Below are 19,554 nucleotides of genomic sequence, written 5' to 3' on the forward strand. Positions count from 1 at the left end.
TAGTTGTACATCAATGTAAACTATAGTTGGGACACCTCAAAATAAAAAGATTGGAGTGGCCCAACTATAGATGGGCCCCTTGATGAGCCCCAACTATAGTTGGGCCGTCCCAACTATAGTTGGGCCAGCCCAACTACAGTTGGGACCGTCCTAACTATAGTTGGGACAGTCCCAACTATAGTTGGGACCGATACTACATATCAGCTAAAACCCGCTCCAGGGATTTGAAACTGCAGAGAGTGCAGAAGCCACTCATCAAAGGGATTACAGCCCTGGCTCAATCTTGTACTGGCACACTGACTGCCGAACAGGAGGATGGCTACGCATTGCTGGCATCAGCCAATGTTGAACTTAAAAGTTTGCGAAAAGAGCTCATCCGACCTGACATGAACCAAAAATATGCTCACTTATGCAAGCCGTCCACAAAAGTGACCCAATTGCTATTTGGTGACGACTTGGGGAAACAGGTTAAAGAACTCCAAGAGGAGCAGAAAGCCACACTTGGCGTGATGCGCTTCACAGGACAACAACGAAGGGGGTTTCAACCCTACCATCCCTACAGCCCCTGAAAACAGACGCTTTCAGGCTGCAGGCTGGAAAACCAGTGGCAGTGCCAGTGCCCCTTTTTTTAGGGGGAAACGTCAATGCCATGAAAATGCGACAAAACTTTCAACACCACCGTCGTCCATTCGGACCTGCGGCTCACAATCAGCGAAGGACCCAGTCAGTCCGAACCTCAAACATGTAAAGAAGACGTCCTAAGTGACACAAGACCTACTGCAATGGAGGTAGGTACGTATACAGGCCAAAATTATGAATGGATTGGGGGCCGTTTGAGGCTATATAGCAGTGAATGGGAAAAACTTGCTTCAGACAAAGTTATCCTGCAAGCAATTAAAGGGTATCATTTGGAGTTTTGGGGAATTGATTCTTTTCCTCAACAACTTTACACTCCACCTCCGTACAAACTAACATTGGAAGAACAATTCAGTGTTAATGAGGAAATTAGCAAGCTTATCAAGAAGGGTGTCATTGAACCCACTTGCTATGAAGATGGACAGTTTATGTCCAATATTTATACCCGCAAGAAAAAAGATGGCGGAGTGAGAATCATACTGGATCTCTCAAACCTCAACAAGACTATTGTGTATAGACACTTCAAAATGGATACATTTGATACAGCAAAGAACCTCATAACAAGAAACTGCTATATGGCCTCATTGGATCTCAAAGATGCGTACTATTCAATACCCATTTCTGTAGAATGTAGGAAATATCTGAAGTTCATGTGGGACAATAAGCTCTATCAATATAGGGTTCTGCCAAATGGATTGAGTTCTGGGCCACGTTTGTTCACCAAAATCATGAAACCCCCATTTGCTACACTGCGGGGCATGGGACATACTATTACCGGTTACATTTGATGATACTTTAATTGTTGCACCCTCGGTGAGTGAGGCTGAGCGATATGTGCAACTTACTGCCCAAACCCTGCAAAACTTGGGTTTTATTATTCATCCGGTCAAATCAATTTTCACGCCCTGTCAGGAGATTGAATATTTGGGATTTATTATTAATTCCAAAGAAATGACAGGTACGCCTCCCTGACTCAAAGAAACAAGATATCAAGGCTCATGCCTGTCTGCTCTACAGGCCAAAAGGCTTACCATTCGGCATGTGGCCACACTTGTAGGCAAGGTGGTTGCCTCTTTTCCCGGGGTACAATATGGGCCGTTACATTACCGCACTTTGGAAAGGGAAAAAACACAGCCCTCAGAGAGAATTTTGGCCATTTTGATAGACAGATGTGTTTGTCAGACACGGCTCATGAGGAGTTGCATTGGTGGCTTCAGAATGTTGACAGTTCATTTTCCACCATTTCCAGAGGTAAACCTGATTTAGAGTTAGCATCTGATGCATCAGGTCAGGGATGGGGGGCAACTGATGGGTCTACCCATACTGGGGGACGTTGGAAGGCCAGTGAAAGTCTGAAATCAGAGGACGTTCACATTAACTATCTTGAACTTCTTGCAGCATTTTTTGCTCTGAAATCTTTCTGTGGGAAAAAGCAAAACTTGCATGTGAAGTTGAACATTGATAACACAATAGCTGTTGCCTACATAGCACACATGGGCGGCTCCAAGTCTGACAGTTGCAATTTACTGGCAATACAGTTATGGAACTGGTGTGTAGACAGGGGTATTTGGGTATCTGCTGCCCATTTACCTGGGGTACAGAACACTATAGCAGATAGAAAATCTCGAGAGTTCCAGGATGAAAAAGAATGGATGCTAAATGGGGAGATTTTTAATCAGTTGTGGGAACGGGAAAAGACCAGAGATTGATCTCTTGGCTTCCCGCCTAAATTCACAGCTTTCGAGATTTGTATCATGGAAACCAGACCCAGAAGCAGAGGCAGTTGATGCATTTTCTGTAAGCTGGGAGTCCCTAAAGTTCTATGCGTTTCCTCCTTTCTTGTCTAATAGGCAGATGCCTTAACAAAATTGCTGCGGATAACGCGGAAGGGTTCATGATAGTTCCCAAATGGCCTACCCAGCCCTGGTTTTCGCAAGTGCTAAATATGCTGATTGAGCCGCCAGTGCTATAATATACCAAAGTCACACAATCTCCTCATACAGCCAGTGACAGGTGTTTGCAACCCAATTAACCATAAACTCCACCTCCTTTGTTGCAGACTGTCCGGCGATCCTTCGAAGGCAGAGGAATTCCAGAGGCAGCTACCAACATCATCATGTCATCCTGGCGACAATCCACCCAGAAACAGTACAGTGGGTTCATCGAACGCTGGATTGACTTTTGCAGTAAGAGGGCGACAAATCCTATGCACACCAATGCCGTCCACATTGTTACATATTTAACTGAACTTTTTAATGTTGGGCTTAGTTACAACTCGTTAAATGTTGCACGTAGTGCTCTTTCATCGTTCGTTGTTTTAGAGGGTGATTCTGCTGTTGGAAATCACCCCTTGATCAGCCGTTTTCTTAAAGGTGCATACACACAAAGGCCCCCTGCACCAAGATACAGTTCAATTTGGGATGTTCAAGTTGTATTTGACTATCTGCACCGACTGTCTCCAGCCGGCACACTGTCCCTCAAAGACTAGCCTTGTTCAATGCGGTCTCTCGGCTTTTTGTCGAAGGGAGATAATCGGGCCCTGCACCCACAATCAACGCGACCCTTGTCCGTGCGTGTACCACCGACCCTTGTCCGTGCGTGTACCGTACCACCGACCCTTGTCCGTACGAACGGTTTGGTACTAACACAACCAGCAAGCACAAACACGTGAGTACGGACTGTACGCATGGTGTAATAAGGCAGTAAATGTAGGCCTACTATGTTCTGCGTGTGGGTGTACGTACGTACGTGTGGGGGATATACGCGCCGCGTGGCCTGTCGAACGACCGCCTTGTTGGGTCTGCAACTTCCGGGTTTAATGTCTTTCTTTACTTTTTTTTCCAGTTTTGGAAAAAAATGGGCGGGCTTCAGTTATGCGGGTATGCCGTGATGAATATGTAGTTTCGTCTTGGACCAATTACATGAAACAACCTTCCCAATAGTATGATTAATTCATTTCTAAGCTGACCAATCGTAAGCTTCACAAGAATCATGTGACGTCGCGCTGCATGCATAATGCATTAGTCATCATGGCGTCTTCCATGTCTTTTTAGCGAGAGCGAAATGTTCGTCACTTTTTCAACAATTTGACATTGATTCGAGTTTTTCGGCTCGTGTAATGAATCCATTTGAGTGGGCAACGATCGTCTATTGACAGCATTACCTGCAGAATTCGTTGGAGCCTTCAATACTGCTTCGGACAGACTGGGACTGAACGACTTTCACCCACTAGCAACGGGCCGCCATTGCAGCGTTTCTTCGCGGATGCGACGTGTTTGTTAGCCTATCGCGGGCTGACCAATGAGAATTCAGTATATACGCGGGGGTGGTACCTCATTACCGTAATAGGTTTTGCTGGGTCAACTCAAAACCATCAAGGCGTTGGGTTACGCGGACTAGCTCATGCATGTACATGTACATGTACATGTACATGTACAGTACTGTGTGTGTATGGCTGTTGTACGAGTACGTGTGTGATGTACATGTACATGTATATGTACGTGCGTACGTACATGTGCAAGCATAGCCTTGCTGTATGGGACAAGTTGCTTTCTCACTAGCAGCCTACGGGCATCGATATGCCTTGCCAAATTGATTAGGGATTTTCTTATCGGCGATTTTTTTTTATCGGCGAATCGATAAGCCCAACGGCTTGGTCAAGGCTACTCAAAGACCTGACCCTCAAGTTGGCAATGCTGATTGGTTACAGCACAGAGAAGAAAGACTCTGCACAAACTACGTCTGGACATGGTGCAGCTTAAACACGACGTGGTTATTTCACCATTGCCGATCTGTTAAAGCAAAGTCGCCCTGGCAATACTGGACTGGTGGTCACCTTGAAAGCATATCCACCAGACAGGCGTTTGTGTGTTCACACCTACCTAAAACAGTATCTTGCTCGGACTGAACACCTACGACGCAAGGATTCTAGGAACATACCACAGAGCAACAGCTTTTCATCAGTTTCAAACTCCCCCATGCTGCTGTTGGCAAGGACACCGTTGCTCGATGGTTGAACACAGTTGCTGCTCCAAGCAGGAGTCGATACATCACAATTCAAGGCACACTCGACACGAGCAGCGGCAACGTCAGCTGCTCATAAATTGGGAGTGCCAATTTCAGACATTTTGAAAACTGCAGGGTGGGCGACAGAAACCACCTTTCAAAAGTACTATAACAAACCTGTGCAGGCCACTCCAGAAATGGCACACAGCCTGCTTTCCAGTTACGATCCAATTTAAGAGGAAAGTCATGCATTCGGGCTGGATTGAATACAGTCATGAGTTTTATTAACAGTTGTTTTTGAACAAGTTTGTTGTTTCCCTAAAAAATTACAAAAGGGAGCACCCAATGGTGAGCTGTTGTGCTCACATTTTCAGATAATATGGAGTTTTCAGGTATTTGCCAAGTTTATTAACATAAGACACATACAGTGTATATATCAATTTGTCTTGCCTCTTGCCCAGGATAGGCAATAAATAATTGATGAATGTGTACCAACATAGTGTTTCCCTGAACGTGAAGGTTTGAGTGCAGTGAAATTAAAGAAGTAAAACAGCACTATAACACAGCTTTGGTTTCATTGCAGTTTTGTTTATTACATTTATGTGTACACTTAAAGACCATTCATGTAAACACCCTTTGTTTACCATTTATGTGGGCAGGATATTTGACCAGTGCTTTAAAGTCTCACGGAATCTCTCGCGAGATTTCGAAATAAAATGAAGGGATTAAATGAGAACTTACCTGTTTGAAATTTAATCCTGATTTTATGAGAAAGGGCGAGTGAGAGATTACGTGCCCTCCACTCCCACCCTTTTTCAATAAACAGGATCAGTTCTCTATATTTATACCCTTCAGCATTACCATGGGATTTGGTTTTTTATCTGGTCTCATATCCTGACGCATTTAATAATGACTGCGCATGCGCGTGGCGGGATCTCACGTAATGTCTCACTCACCCTTTCTCATAAAATCAGGATTAAATTTCAAACAGGTAAGTTCTCATTTAATCCCTTCATTATAACGTGTCTAAAAACTACAAAGCAGAGTCACGACCTATCGATCTGCTTTTTGTTTTCTGAGGGCGACAAGCATCACTACTGCTGGATAAATAATTTTTCGAGATTGGTTTACAACGTTACAAAACATAAAAGTAAGAAACATTTTTGTCGAAGGTGCCTGTGCCATTATAGAATGCAAGTAAAATGAGATAGACACATGACCGCGATTGTAATGGCATAGATTCACATCTGTCAAAGATTGTATTTCCTACCGCTAAGCGAAAATACGTAAATAGAGAGTGGATAGTCGACGAAAACGATGTGCCAATATTAGAATTTAAAAACTACAGGTTTAAACAAAAAAGCACCATTTGTAGTTTACGCCGACTTTGAATCGATATTAGAAAAAAACTCGGACGATAAAAAAGGACAACACGCAAAAAGACAAACATTCACAAAGCTAGCGGTTACTCGTTGGTAGTAGTTAGATGCGACGGCACCAATGCGTATCAAGTGACTTATAGAGGTAAAGATGCCTTCATCAAAGTTTGTAAATAAAATGTTAAAAATACAAAGCGACATAAATTGCATATTTAAAAAACCCCAACCCATGAAATTTAACGAGCGAGCTAAAGAATATCATGATAAAACAAACGCGTGTTGGATTTACGAAACACCAATTTATCCCTATTACGCGAGCACAGTGCCAGAACCCCCCCCCCCCAAAAAAACCCAGAAAAACAAATCAAAGAACATCAGTACGAAAACAAAAATGGATTTATCGAGTCTAAATGTTTCGACTGTAAAAAGAGAATCAACAAATTTAGAAAGTTGAGAAATCACTTTCACGTCACTGGTAGATATAGAGGTGCCGCGCACGCCTACTGCAATCTAATTTTATGGCGTCTTCGTTGGATAGATTATCTAAAGCTTGTCCAAGAGAGTCGTTTCAACTACTCAGAGAACATTTTAATCCTCAAAACATCGACTCGTTGTTACAAAAAGGAGTTTATCCGTACGAATACATGGACTCGTTTGACAGATTTCAAGAGACCAGCCTACCCCCCATCGAACAATTTTACAGCAGCCTAAAAGACAAAAATATATCGCGAGAGGACTACGACAGAGCTAAACTGACGTGGAATGAGTTAAACGTCAAAAACTTGGGGGAATATCACGATTTGTACATCACTTAGGACACGTTATTACTGGCTTGCGTATTTGAAAACTTTACGCAAACGTGTATTACAAACTATGCATTAGATCCAGCTAATTACTACACAGCACCAGGATTGTCGTGGGACGCCTTGTTAAAACAAACTCGAACTATTACAAGACGTAGACAAACATTTATTTTTTGAGAAAGCGAAACGCGGTGGGATATCGAGCGTGGGTGGTATTCTCGAGATACCACAAAGCCAACAACAAATACCTACCCGACCATAATCCAAACGAGCCGTCGAGTTACATTACCTACATTGACGCAAACAATCTATACGGTTATTGGATACCGAACCTAGTAGCAACGTGCAAAAAATTAACGTGTACCCTTAATCCTAAACAAAAATATGTTTTGCACTACGTTACGTTGCAGTTGTATCTGAAACTCGGTTTGAAACTAAAAAGGTGCATCGAGCGCTACAATTTAAGCAAATGCCTTGGAATGACATCTTACATCGACAAAAACAAGCAACTCAGAACAAAAGCGACCTCTGATTTTGAGAAAGACTTTTTTAAACTGATGAACAACAGCGTGTTTGGTAAGACGATGGAAAACGTCAGAAACCGGATTGACGGTTACCTACTCAGAGACAATAACAAAGACGATCAATCTAAATACGAACAAATTATCCAGAAACCGAGCTACAAAACGACGACGTCATTTCCAGAATGCGATCTGTCATTTCTCGAAATGTACAAGACTAAAACCGTGTTAAACAAACCGATCTATGCGGAGTGAGTATATTGGATCTATCTAAGCCATTGATGAACGATTTTTATTACAACCATTTAGAAGACAAGTATAAAGACAAAATCAGGTTGATACTAGTAGTTTGGTACTAGTAGTGCACACGGACGACGTATTCAAAGATATGCAGGAAAACGGTTAACAATACGACCTTTCAAATTATCCAACGATCATCCTTTGTACGACCCAACCAATAAGAAAGTGATCGGTAAATTTAAAACGAGTTTGGAGGTAAAATAATCCAAGAAGTCGTTTGTATAAGACCTAAAAAAATCGGTCACCTCTAAGAAATTAAAACACCGACACTACTACGACTGCATCTTTAACAAGAAATCTCATTACGAAACCATGACTCACATTAGATCGGAAAATCACATCCTTTACACCGTATTTCAAAATAAACTATCGTTGAGTCCGTTGGACACAAAGAGGTACATTTTACCGGACGGTGTAAACACGCTGGCTTTTGGTCACTACGGCGGTAATTGCGTGTCCTCGGGTACGACTTGAAGCTCGTGTCTAACAAAACTCCTTTTTGGGCCGTCTTGCAGGTAATACAGCGTGGGGCCCGTCATCACTTTTTTCCGTTAACCATTTTAAATTGATTCGTTCTTTTTTCAACGTTGAAGATGTCTACACTCCAAATTGGATCCGTGGCTCTTCTCGAAGTACCCCCCCCCTACCCCTGTTGTTCGCCTGGGTAATATAAATATCTAACCATAGCGTCTTGCGGTAAAATTCTGCTCTGTTATTTTAACTGGGTTAGCCGGCAATTGTCGGAACTGTTCTAGTTTAACCGCCTGTGACGGTGCTTTAGCTAGTAATCTTGTCGTTTCGTCGTTTATTGCCTGGATCACGCCGGGTAATCGCTCGACCCATTGCGTGTTTCTACTCTCGGGATTTAACATTTCTTGAGCGTACTGATGACCAAACAGTCTATCGGCTAGCGTTCGATTAAATCTTTCTACGATCGGTGGTTTCCGGGTTCGCCTACGATAATCTCGACGTTTTTTGAGGTCATCAATTGTTTAAAAGCGCCTTTAAATTCGGTACCGGCGTCTACCCTCAACGTTTTAGGGTAACGCAAAGGAGATCTCGCGTAAATCTTGACGAGAGCATCTCTGGTGGAATCAGCCGTTTTCGAAACCAAAGGTTCTGCTTCGTGGTATCGACTCGCAACGTCAACAACCGTCAAAGCGTATTGATAAGTCTTGCGTTTTACTGTATCCCAGGGTAGGTATAGCACATCCATTTGGTGAAAGTCGTTTGGTGTTTCAAACTCTCGCGAAGTACTCGTAGGCCTGGGTACATACGCAGGACCCGGTAGATAAATTTGCCAGATTGCTTGTTTTTTTAAGCCAATCTCTGATTACTTTTTTATCGATTTTAGTTTTATCGTGTAAATGGTCGACGGCGCTTTCACCTGTCCAATTACCGCTTTGGCTATGATACAGTTTAGATAATGTTTTCATATTATTTAATATAAAAGACGTTTATAATAACATGGCTAGCGTTGCTATGATGATTAAGAAGCGCGATCGTCAACGCCTTAGCTTTTACGGGTTCAAACTTTTTAATTTCAAATATGAAACAGAGTCAAGTCGACAAGGAGCGTAAGAGACACGATTTAGTGATAGAACAACTCTCGGCCGCCACAGATCGGTGCTAACGAGAACGAACGAAATATCTAGAAAACAAAAATGTATCGTAAAACAAAATGCCTCTAAAGAAACATTTTCCGACGTAGACCGAGCGTTGCAACGTTACTACAACAAAGTGATCGGAGAATCTACCAGTAGGACTGCAACGCGAACCCAAACTCGAAGATTTTTACGAGCCTAGCGACCAACCAAATAGCAATAGAACTCGCGTTTATAGCGGGAGGAACGCTATTGGTGGGCTTCTTGGCTGACAGATACCTTTAAATTTAAAACTCTTTATAAATAAAATGAATGCGTACGGAAAAAAACTCAACCCCCGCAGGCTTTTAAAAATACCCATATCTACTATCTAAGGCGAGAGAAGAGAGGTGGTCATCACCCACAATTCTAGTAGTATATCGGCTGGGCAAACGCTGAGGGTCAAGTTTCCTCGATTGGGTGTAGACGATGTGATCGTACCAGGCACTTGTAAACTAGCTTTCTCTTTAGAACTCGAAGGTGGAAGCGACGACAACAGAACCATTTTTGGTAATTTGGCCAGAAATTTAGTCGGCGAAATCAGCGTCAGACTTCAAGGTAACAAAATCGTGAGTTATCGTCACGCCGACGTGTATCACAACTTTAAAGACAATTGGCTCAACAGCTCGACGACTCCAAACATGGCGTACTCGGGCATAGAAAAAGAAAATGTGTCTTAACTAAGAACGGGGGATGGGGATGCTGACGCGGGTGCCAACAACGGTAAAGATGAAGCTTTCGCGGATGCCTTATGGTAACAGATATTGTATTCCCCTGGACATTGACATACTGACTTCACATCACCCTTTTTACTCCAGCGGTTTAAACTAACCTCTGACGTACGAGATAAAGTTTAACGATCACGAAAAAGTCGTCAACAGTACAGATACGTCGGCGATGTATTTTATCTCAGATTTGACTCTCGAATACGAAGTGGTGACCAAGAGAGACCTAGCTATCACCGTCAGAAATAAACACCGGGGTTTAACGCAATACCTGTTTAAAATCCACTCGCTGGAAGTAAGATCCGTCAACAAATCGGACACGCTTTGGAATGTCAGTGTCAATCAACCAATCAGGAGTCTCAAGGGTATTTTGTTTTTGTTTAAAGATCCCGCGGTCAAAAATCCACAGCGATTTGACAATCCAAAAATTAACCAAAACATCGGTGACCTTAGAAGGTAAACCAAATCAACTCTACAGTCAAGGCATGTTTCAGTAACAACACTGGAATGAAATTAGCAAGTGCTTTGGAGACAGCGATACCGAAAGCGGGCGCGGAGTAGCTAAAGACTTAAATTTGACGGGTTGTGACCTCGGAGACTACCTAAAAGACAAGTACGGTCTTTGGCTCGATTTTAGAAGTAACGACGACAATTCCGCTCACGGATCCGGTAGCCCTAACTGTTTTTAAAAATAAAACGTACATCGAAAGTAAGTGGGTTCACGCAGATCCCGAGGTATACCTCTGCGATCCAGAATTGTACAAGATGACGCTCAACGAAGCGATCGATATTTACAGGAAAGAATTCGAAGGTGTTGCTACGCTGTTTACCGTTACTCTTCGGATCAACAGATTAAATATCGTAAAAAGACGTGTGCGCTAAGCAAGATGGCGTTTAGCGGAAGACACGTCAATCACAGCTGTTGGTTACTGACCCAAAAGTACAACAGCGTTTTAAAAGATTTTAGAGAAAATACGGCTTTGTTAGCGTTATTTTAGTGCGAAGATAAAACATCGTTTGATCAAGCGTTAGATGAAAATGACGTCGTACCGATTGAAAAACGCGATCATATAAAGCGACGCTTGTGAGACGTCAGGTACAGTAAGTTAGTCTTTTACACGGAACCTCCAGTAAGTTACAAGCTACTGGAGTAGGTGTTTAAAAAAATTGAGGCAAAAAATGCTCTAATAACGTTAAATCGTTATAAGAGCTTTTTGCTTTGAGATTAAAACTTTTGTTTATTGTTTGTTTTATTTTCTTTTATCGTTACAAGTTTTGCAGGCTAACACGCAATTACTTTTAACGTGCCCGATCGAGTTATTTAAACGCTCAATCGTTGCCATATCACCACCATAACGATCGTATTGTAAAACGACTCGGCAATCATCGTAATAACAATGTTTGTAGTCTTCAGTAAGACTTCTTAAAAAGTTAGTATCGATTAAGAGGTCTGGATTAAATAAATTTTGATTTTTATCGTAGCGGCGGCAACTCCTGATCCATCTCGAAATAGTAAAGTCTACAGCCTTACCATCATCACTCTTAATTTCTCGACATTGCCCTTGGATGCGATTGTGCCAACATACACTAGAACCGCCGCAATCTTTACATCTGATATGTTGACGACCGTGTGTACAGATACTAGAACCACCGCAATCTTTACTTCTACACTCAGCGCAGATTTTGTATTTTTCACCGTTTGGTTTGATGCTTAGATGTCACTTTTACAAAACTTACAAACGTTTTGATTGCGAATAATATTTTTGTTTTATTTTAATCCCTACACGCGATACAAGTCTTATAACTTTCACCATTTGATTTCATACCAAGTTGATCAAGCTTGCATGTTTTATGACATTGAACACAAACGTTTAATATTTTCATTGTTTCTATTTATTATATGATAATTTAAAAAAACACATTTTTTTTAGCACCTTAGGTTTTTAAACAAACATAACCTAGCTCGTCAACAAATATGACCTAGCTCGTCAACAAATATGACCTAGCTCGTTAACAAAATACATTTTGCTGTAAGAAAATGATAGCAATATTCGAGTATTTACAATTTCTGGCTATTATAATTATCTTGATTAATTTATCGTTTTACGCCTACGAGTATCTCCGCATCTACAACTTTGTTGCTTCAGCGACACTAAAATTAAACTCCTTTCTAATTAGATGGAGGACCTAAAACTTGCATTAACGAACGAACAAGAACATAAAGATCGTGTTTGCGGTGTCGTAGCAGCCGGAAACTCTAGAAAGTACTTGGGAAAGGAATATACCGTTAAACATATCGAAGCTCTTGACAGTAAAGAAATCGAGAAGCTGTATCATCTGTACGAAACTAAATTTGGAGTTGAAATTGTTCAAACTGTTGGTAAATATACTTTACGTTTATTTTCGAGAGTGTTATCCATTGTTACACCCGTACAAGTTTTAGCTCTAAATAACATGATTTGGCGTAGACGAGACGAAATTTAATACTCCTGATCAAAAAGTATGCTCATTGTTTGAATGTGTTTGGACTAAATTTGAAATTGTTTGACAAAAGACGAAATTAAACAGAAAGTGTACTAAATCGATGTTGCTGGACGAATTGAATATAAGAATCGGTGAATTCGAACGAAAAATGTTTTTATAAAGCACACGCGTATCCACCATTATTGGTGCTCAAGCTGCTACATCGTTATTACCCTGCTTATTACACTAACCATCTCTGCCTTCACAGGTACCCATTTACTCCTGGGTGGAGAAGAAACAATGAGTAACAAAGTGTCGTGCCTAAGGGCACACACACCACAAACCCACTAGGTGAGCCATTGGGTTGAAACTTGGTATGTACCTAAATCGGGATGTGTTATATTCATTGTATATGAAAATTTAAGGGAAGTCATCGTGTGTCATGTGATGTCACGTTGAAGATGTATAATTTGAAGCCCTATGAAAATGGCATCATGTATTATTGTATGACACCACCCTCAATTGTACACATCCCAATATCTAATGCAATGGATGAAACTTGTACTTGTAACTGTACGTGCCAGATATCACCAAAAACAATTGCTGAGACAGCCCTGTGTTAGTTCACTAACATTAGTCTAGTTACGTATCAAATTTTCCATCCCATATTTTGTCGTTATTTTTGTCTCTTCTGGACTTTATTCAGGAAAGAGATTTGGCAATCACTATGTATGTATGTATGTTGGTGTATGTAGTATGTGTGTGGTATTTTGGTTTCGTAAAATTTGTGGCATTTGAAAGGTTGAAGTCCAGTTGGAACCAAACTTGGGTCATAGATGCAACGTGGCAACTTTCACATTATAATGATGTCTAAGGTCACACACACTCGCGGTTCAAGAACCGCCTAGTTTGAGTCAGGCCTTTGCTACCTCAACTCAGGATGCGCCCAAGCATGAAAAAACAGCAAACCTATCAAAGCTTGTAAATTTCACCAGTTCATCAACTGATTTGAGACGGATGCAATGCGTGGCTATGGTGGTCCCGAAAGAACATCTGTTATTTTGGTAGCAATACGCTCCATGGTGCTCCCTACATTTAAATCTTGCGCAATTGTTGTTTCTATTGGAAAGCAAATGATTCTAAGTATCTTGATTTTTTTCAGTGGTTTTATTTCAATTCTCAAGAATGAACTGTCCATGCTCTTCAATCAATCAGATTTTTGGGGGGTTTTCTTAAGACATTTCAATTTGTATGTGTTATTATTTTACTTATTTCTTTATGGGCACCTGCAACGTTCTCTCAAAAAAAGCTGTATTTTACACACAAAATGAATCTGCGTAGCAGTAGATTGGTTCCTAGTCCAGTGGTAATGGGGCACAAAATCAGTGTACCCTGTGAGAAATAACTTGGGCTGCAAATAATAACGATTTTTTTTTCATTCAGTGTCTCATTCAAAACTGGATTACTTTTTCAAATCAAGGGAAGTCTAACTTCACTCACTTGCATTTGCATATTCCCCTTACCGGCAGGTTCCATTCGCTTAGAGTTTATACAACAGCGCCCTCTATAATGCTACCCACATTGCCCTGCGCCACGAGCGCCATGTTGGCTTCCTCTTTTCTCTTAGCGGCGGGACAGATAAGACATGTTTTACAGTACCTCCGATAATTGAGTACTTCGTCTATCTGTATTCCTATTTTCGTCAAGAGTTGTAATAATAAAAGATAAGTAAGACAAAGAACACCTTGTTGTGTTTTGTGTAACAATTCTTCGTGAAGTGAAAGTTAATAAATAAGGAAGAGAAAGTCGCTTCGAAAGGGCGTTGCCCCGAATTCGTCTTCTGTGCGAGGCTCGGCAGACAATGACGTCTCGCCGTCCCGCCAGAGCACGTTAAAGATTTGCCTACCCCGACTGATGCTGATCAGCAGTGGGAACTGAACATAAAAAGGGAACACGGGGCGGCAAGGGTGGTAAGACCAAAGGCAAATCCCAAGCCGCTACCGTCGTTCGTCCCCAGACTGAAGGAGTGACGCACAATAAACGGGGAAACGGTCTGTTGTATAAACTCTTAGCGAATGGAACCTGCCGGTAAGGGGAATATGCAAATGTAGTGGCTCTACAGGTAAGTATCGCTCATAGACTCCCACCACACTTCTGTGGGGGAAAATATCAATTAAATATTCAAATAGCCCAGACATAATTGAATTCATGAATAAAAAACATACAGTTGTCCTTGACAATCTATGAATGACCCTCTTTGGACAGAAATCACCTAGATTGTAGGGATTAGGGCAGCGGTGTTGCATGAATGCATAAATTCTGTCCATACTTACATGGTATGGTAATAGCTCTATTGATTAATATTAATTCAATAGATGTACTTAACCATTTGGTACTTGTTTTGGTTTCCCCAGTTCAAATTTCTCCCAGTTGCACTATTGCCAGCGTTAATGGTAGTAGCTGGTTGTCTGAGAGGAGCAGTGTATGTGAATGTGTTCTACATGATAAGGACGGATAGACGGTTTCCAGATAAAGACAGAGAGATGTCAGCAAATGTTGCCGGCATATTTTTGACAATAGGTATGTATAACATGTATTATTCATTCACAATTAAGGAAACTCAAATGTCAAACACAACTCGTTGTGGTATGTTGTTTGGGAAAGTTTAGTCTTGCCTGGAGGGGCATGTTTGATATTTGTATCGGAATGCTTGGTTTTATCCTCACATGTGTATGCACGTGCCCACAGCCCACAGATACAATGAAACTGCTGACTTTTTTTATCATCATTAGGTCATTTAAAAAAAAGTGACCCCCCCAATAAAAATATGTATGTGGTTCCTTTTGTTAGCGTGGCCATAATTCGGCTATCAATCGTTATTTGACGTTATAGTGAAAGCCTCATGTCAGCCTGTGTGCATCATCAATTTAAATTTCTTTGGTATTAATCATTTGAGTACGTCAACATAATATAGGTTTTCCCAGCTATTTTAACACTTTTATCACACGAATTCCCTATGTCGATACTTTAATTTCGTCCGCGAACATCCCCAAGCTCAATTCTCAATTTGAATTTCAAAAAGCCACCACTAGATTTCATTTAAGGTTCAGTATAATTCAAATTGTTAGCATTCCGATTCGTCCAAAATCTTTGAAAATCGTCTCGTGAAGCAATCGGCGTTGAATTGAAAAAGCAAATTCGTTTTTTGTCATTCGTTTTAATATTCTTGTCGTTACATTTCGTCTGTGGTGACTTAAAACGTTACGATTTAAAATGTGCCCAATCTTTGGCCTTGTTTGCGCATTAATTAAATTTCAATTTTTAACAAATATTTCCTTATAAATGAAAGTATAGCTGTAAGTTTTGAGTTTTCTTTGACAATTAACATTGAAATTAGAAATCGAACTTTCACAATATGCTCTTTGCTTTATAGCATATGGAAATTAAGCATCAAGATCAAACACCTTCGTAATGTTGCTCTTTGATATATGTTTATGTACAAAACAACAGAAATAAGGTATGATGTCTATCAAAGAACAACATTAAGAAGGTCTTTGAACTTAATGCTTAGTGTCCATGTCATAAGTGCATATTGTGAAATGTCAATTCCTGACTCTAATGTTAATTGTGAAACTAAAAATTCATACCTTACAGCTAACTACTTTTGTTTTATAGGGGTACATATAAGGAAATATATGTTGGATTATCATTGTTTTGATACGCATAATTCTTCAAATAAGTCTAAAGATTGGGCGCATTTTCTAATCGTATACGATTTAAGTCACCAGGGACGAAATGTAATGACAACAACATGAAAACGAATGACAAAAAACGAATTTGCTTTGTTCAATTCAACGCCGATTTCTTCACGAGACGAATTTCAAAGATTTTGGACGAATCGGAATGCTAACAATTTGAATTATACTGAACCTTAAATGAAATCTAGTGGCGGCTTTTTGAAATTCAAATTGAGAATTGAGCTTGGCGATGTTCGGGGACGAAATTGAAGTATCGATATAGGGAATTCGTGTGATACAAGTGTAAAAATAACTGGGAAAACCTATATTATGATGTAAGTACTCAGACACGAACAAACATTAACAGTTAAAGGCACTAATTTCCATAAAGACAATATGTGCGACACTTTTAAAAAATTTAAACATAGCAAATCGTTTTCTACGCATTTTTTTTTAACCTAGAGACGTTGATTAGAAATTGATTTCCGGCTTAACTATATACGACGATCCAGGTAGTGAGGCAAAGCATTTGATTTGTTCAAGATTCCTCATGAACGAAGCAACGGTGCAACAATTGTCCACGGAGAACCCAAACATTCCTGGAGCTCGAAAAACGCCCTACCATTTATCACAGAGCTAGGCCCAGCAAAGACATTTACCGGGCAGGACGCTGGCGAGACATGTATTGGCTAATTGTGTCAACTCATATGGGATGATTGCGCCATCAAGCCAAATAGGAATGTACATTTTTCACACGACTGTTTTTTTGTCGCCAATTATTTGAAACAAGCAATTCTGTTGTTTATTATTTCTTATTACAGGATTGTCATTGAGCTGCATCTTACAGACGATTTTATTCAACACTGTACTGTTGCCATATTGATGGAAGAACGCGTTCATCCGACGATTGTTAACACGGAGGATTTTTTTAGAGTGCAATGACTATTGTTTTGAAATTTCGTCACAATTTTCACGAAGGAATGGGCATATCAAAATTGACAATTTGAGTATTTTTTGCCTATTGTGCTTAAAAACATATTTTTTTGTCAGCGTTCTGACAAGTTTCCGTAAGCAAAGGATAATTAATTCCGGAATAACATTAATGACGCCAAAAAAAGGCATCCCGATAATTGCATCTTCACGAAGAGATGCAAACACGCCTGCCCCTTAAAAATGTACAAAAGTTTTGCACGGAAAGGCGTAAAATTAGGTCAACTGAGATTTTCGTTTCTACTAGGTGACGGGCATCTTTACTAATTTATTTTGGCTAATAAACCACTGTGTCAATTAAAATTACTGGGTTTCAATTAAAGTTGACCTATCAAAGAATTATGTCAAGGTTTCGTTATTGATAAAGTTGTTGCAAAGTAGTAGTTTTTGCAGTGTTGAAAACGGAGATACTTTTACACGTAATTTTACGTCAAATGTTACATATCTGTAAAACTAAGTACAGTGATTATGTTTAGAATATTATTGAAATGTAGAAGACTCCGTATTGTTCAAAAACTGTGCAAATGCATTCTCGTTTTTTATTCAACGTTCAGCCAATTTTGCAATGTACATTTTTTGACTTCCGTGCTTGTTGGATTCGAAGTGTATATAAGTGAAACTGTTCATTAAAGCCTGAAATATCTTTGAAACTTCAAACAAACAAAAAGTGGTTTTCAGATCATAAGCGACCGTAAATGACGGCTTTAATCTAAATAAAAAGAAAAATAAATGAAATAAAAATCTTTCCCAATAATTTTTTGTTGTTTGGTAGTCCCGTTTTTTTTTTCAATTGTTTGAATAATTTTAAAAAAAAGTATAAAATGAAATATCTGAAGAATTTTTGTAATACAGTTTAACGAAATTCAGCATTTTTTCAAGTTCAAGTTCATCACCAAGTCTTAACAGTGATTTTTTTTTTGGATACACATCACGAAATTCTTGACGATTCGTTTAAATTAATTCAAGTTCATCACCAAGTCGTAACGGTGATTTTTTTTTAAATTGTATGTGCATTTTTTGAACATTTTTTCATCACAAATTTTTCTCCGATTAGTTTTTTTTTTCAAGTTCAAGTTCATCATCAAGTTTTATCGGTGTTTTTTTAAATTTAAATTGTATGTGCATTTTTTGAATATTTTTTCATCACAAATTTTTCTCCGATTAGTTTTTTTTTCAAGTTCAAGTTCATCATCAAGTTTTATCGGTGTTTTTTAAAATTTAAATTGTATGTGCATTTTTTTAATATTTTTTCATCACAAATTTTTCTCCGATTAGTTTTTTTTTCAAGTTCAAGTTCATCATCAAGTTTTATCGGTGTTTTTTTTTAATTTAAATTGTATGTGCATTTTTTGAATATTTTTTCATCACGAATTTTTCTCCGATTTTTTTTCAAGTTCAAGTTCACCAAGTCTTAACGGTGATTTTTTTTTTAATTGTGCATTTCTGAAGATTTTTTGATACACATCACGAAATTCTTAACGATTTGTTTAAATTTATTCAAGTTCAAGTTCATCACCAAGTCTTAACGGTGATTTTTTATAAAAATTGTATGTGCATTTTTTGAATATTTTTTCATCACGAATTTTTTTCCTATTTTTTTTTTTTTTTGAATTTCTGAAGAAAATTGGAAATTTTAGCGGATTTTTTTGTGTGTAATCCCCTATAGCTGCGGTTGGTTTTAACATAGACTCCTGTTTTCGAGGTTTATGAGGCGTTAAGGTATCACTTCCTAACCGTCGTTATTATAGCGCAATCTCATTGCCTGAACCTCGCACAAGAAACATCCACGCAACGATCCATTTCTGCCTCAATCGTCTCGAATTCTGTCAGATTTAGTTACATTCTTCAAGTCCAGAAAATATTCTCTAAATTTCTGAAGAAAATTCGAAATTTTAGCAGATTTTTTTGTGTTATCCCCCCATAGCTACGGTTGATTTCAGATACACTACTGTTTTCGAGGTGTATGAGGCGTAGGGTATCACATCCTAATACATTCGTTATCACAGCGCATTCTCATTACCTGCTCCTCACACAAGAAACATCCAAGCAACTTACCCATTTCTGCCTCAATCGTCTCGAATTCTGTCAGATTAAGCTACATTCTTCAAGTCCAGAAAATATTCTCTAAAATTTCTGAAGAAAATTCGAAATTTTAGCAGATTTTTTTGTGTTATCCCCCCATAGCTACGGTTGATTTCAGGTACACTACTGTTTTCGAGGTGTATGAGGCGTAGGGTATCACATCCTAACCATCGTTATTATAGCGCAATCTCATTGCCTGAACCTCGCACAAGAAACATCCACGCAACGATCCATTTCTGCCTCAATCGTCTCGAATTCTGTCAGATTTAG

General features: G+C 39.6%; 1 protein-coding gene across 2 annotated transcripts in view; it reads left to right on the forward strand.

Moving 5' to 3' along the window:
- The window catches only part of LOC119728711 (PR domain zinc finger protein 14-like), a gene marked incomplete at its 5' end in the record, with an annotated part of 95,248 nt that extends 77,292 nt beyond the window's left edge, over positions 1-17,956 (forward strand). Inside the window, 2 exon segments of one of the 2 annotated variants that reach the window (XM_038201050.1) lie at positions 14,890-15,055; positions 17,034-17,956. 2 annotated transcript variants of the gene reach the window in all.
- Positions 17,957-19,554: the final 1,598 nt, after the last annotated feature.

Source organism: Patiria miniata, unplaced genomic scaffold (assembly GCF_015706575.1).
Source record: "Patiria miniata isolate m_02_andy unplaced genomic scaffold, ASM1570657v1 HiC_scaffold_20, whole genome shotgun sequence".
Classification (NCBI taxonomy): domain Eukaryota; kingdom Metazoa; phylum Echinodermata; class Asteroidea; order Valvatida; family Asterinidae; genus Patiria; species Patiria miniata.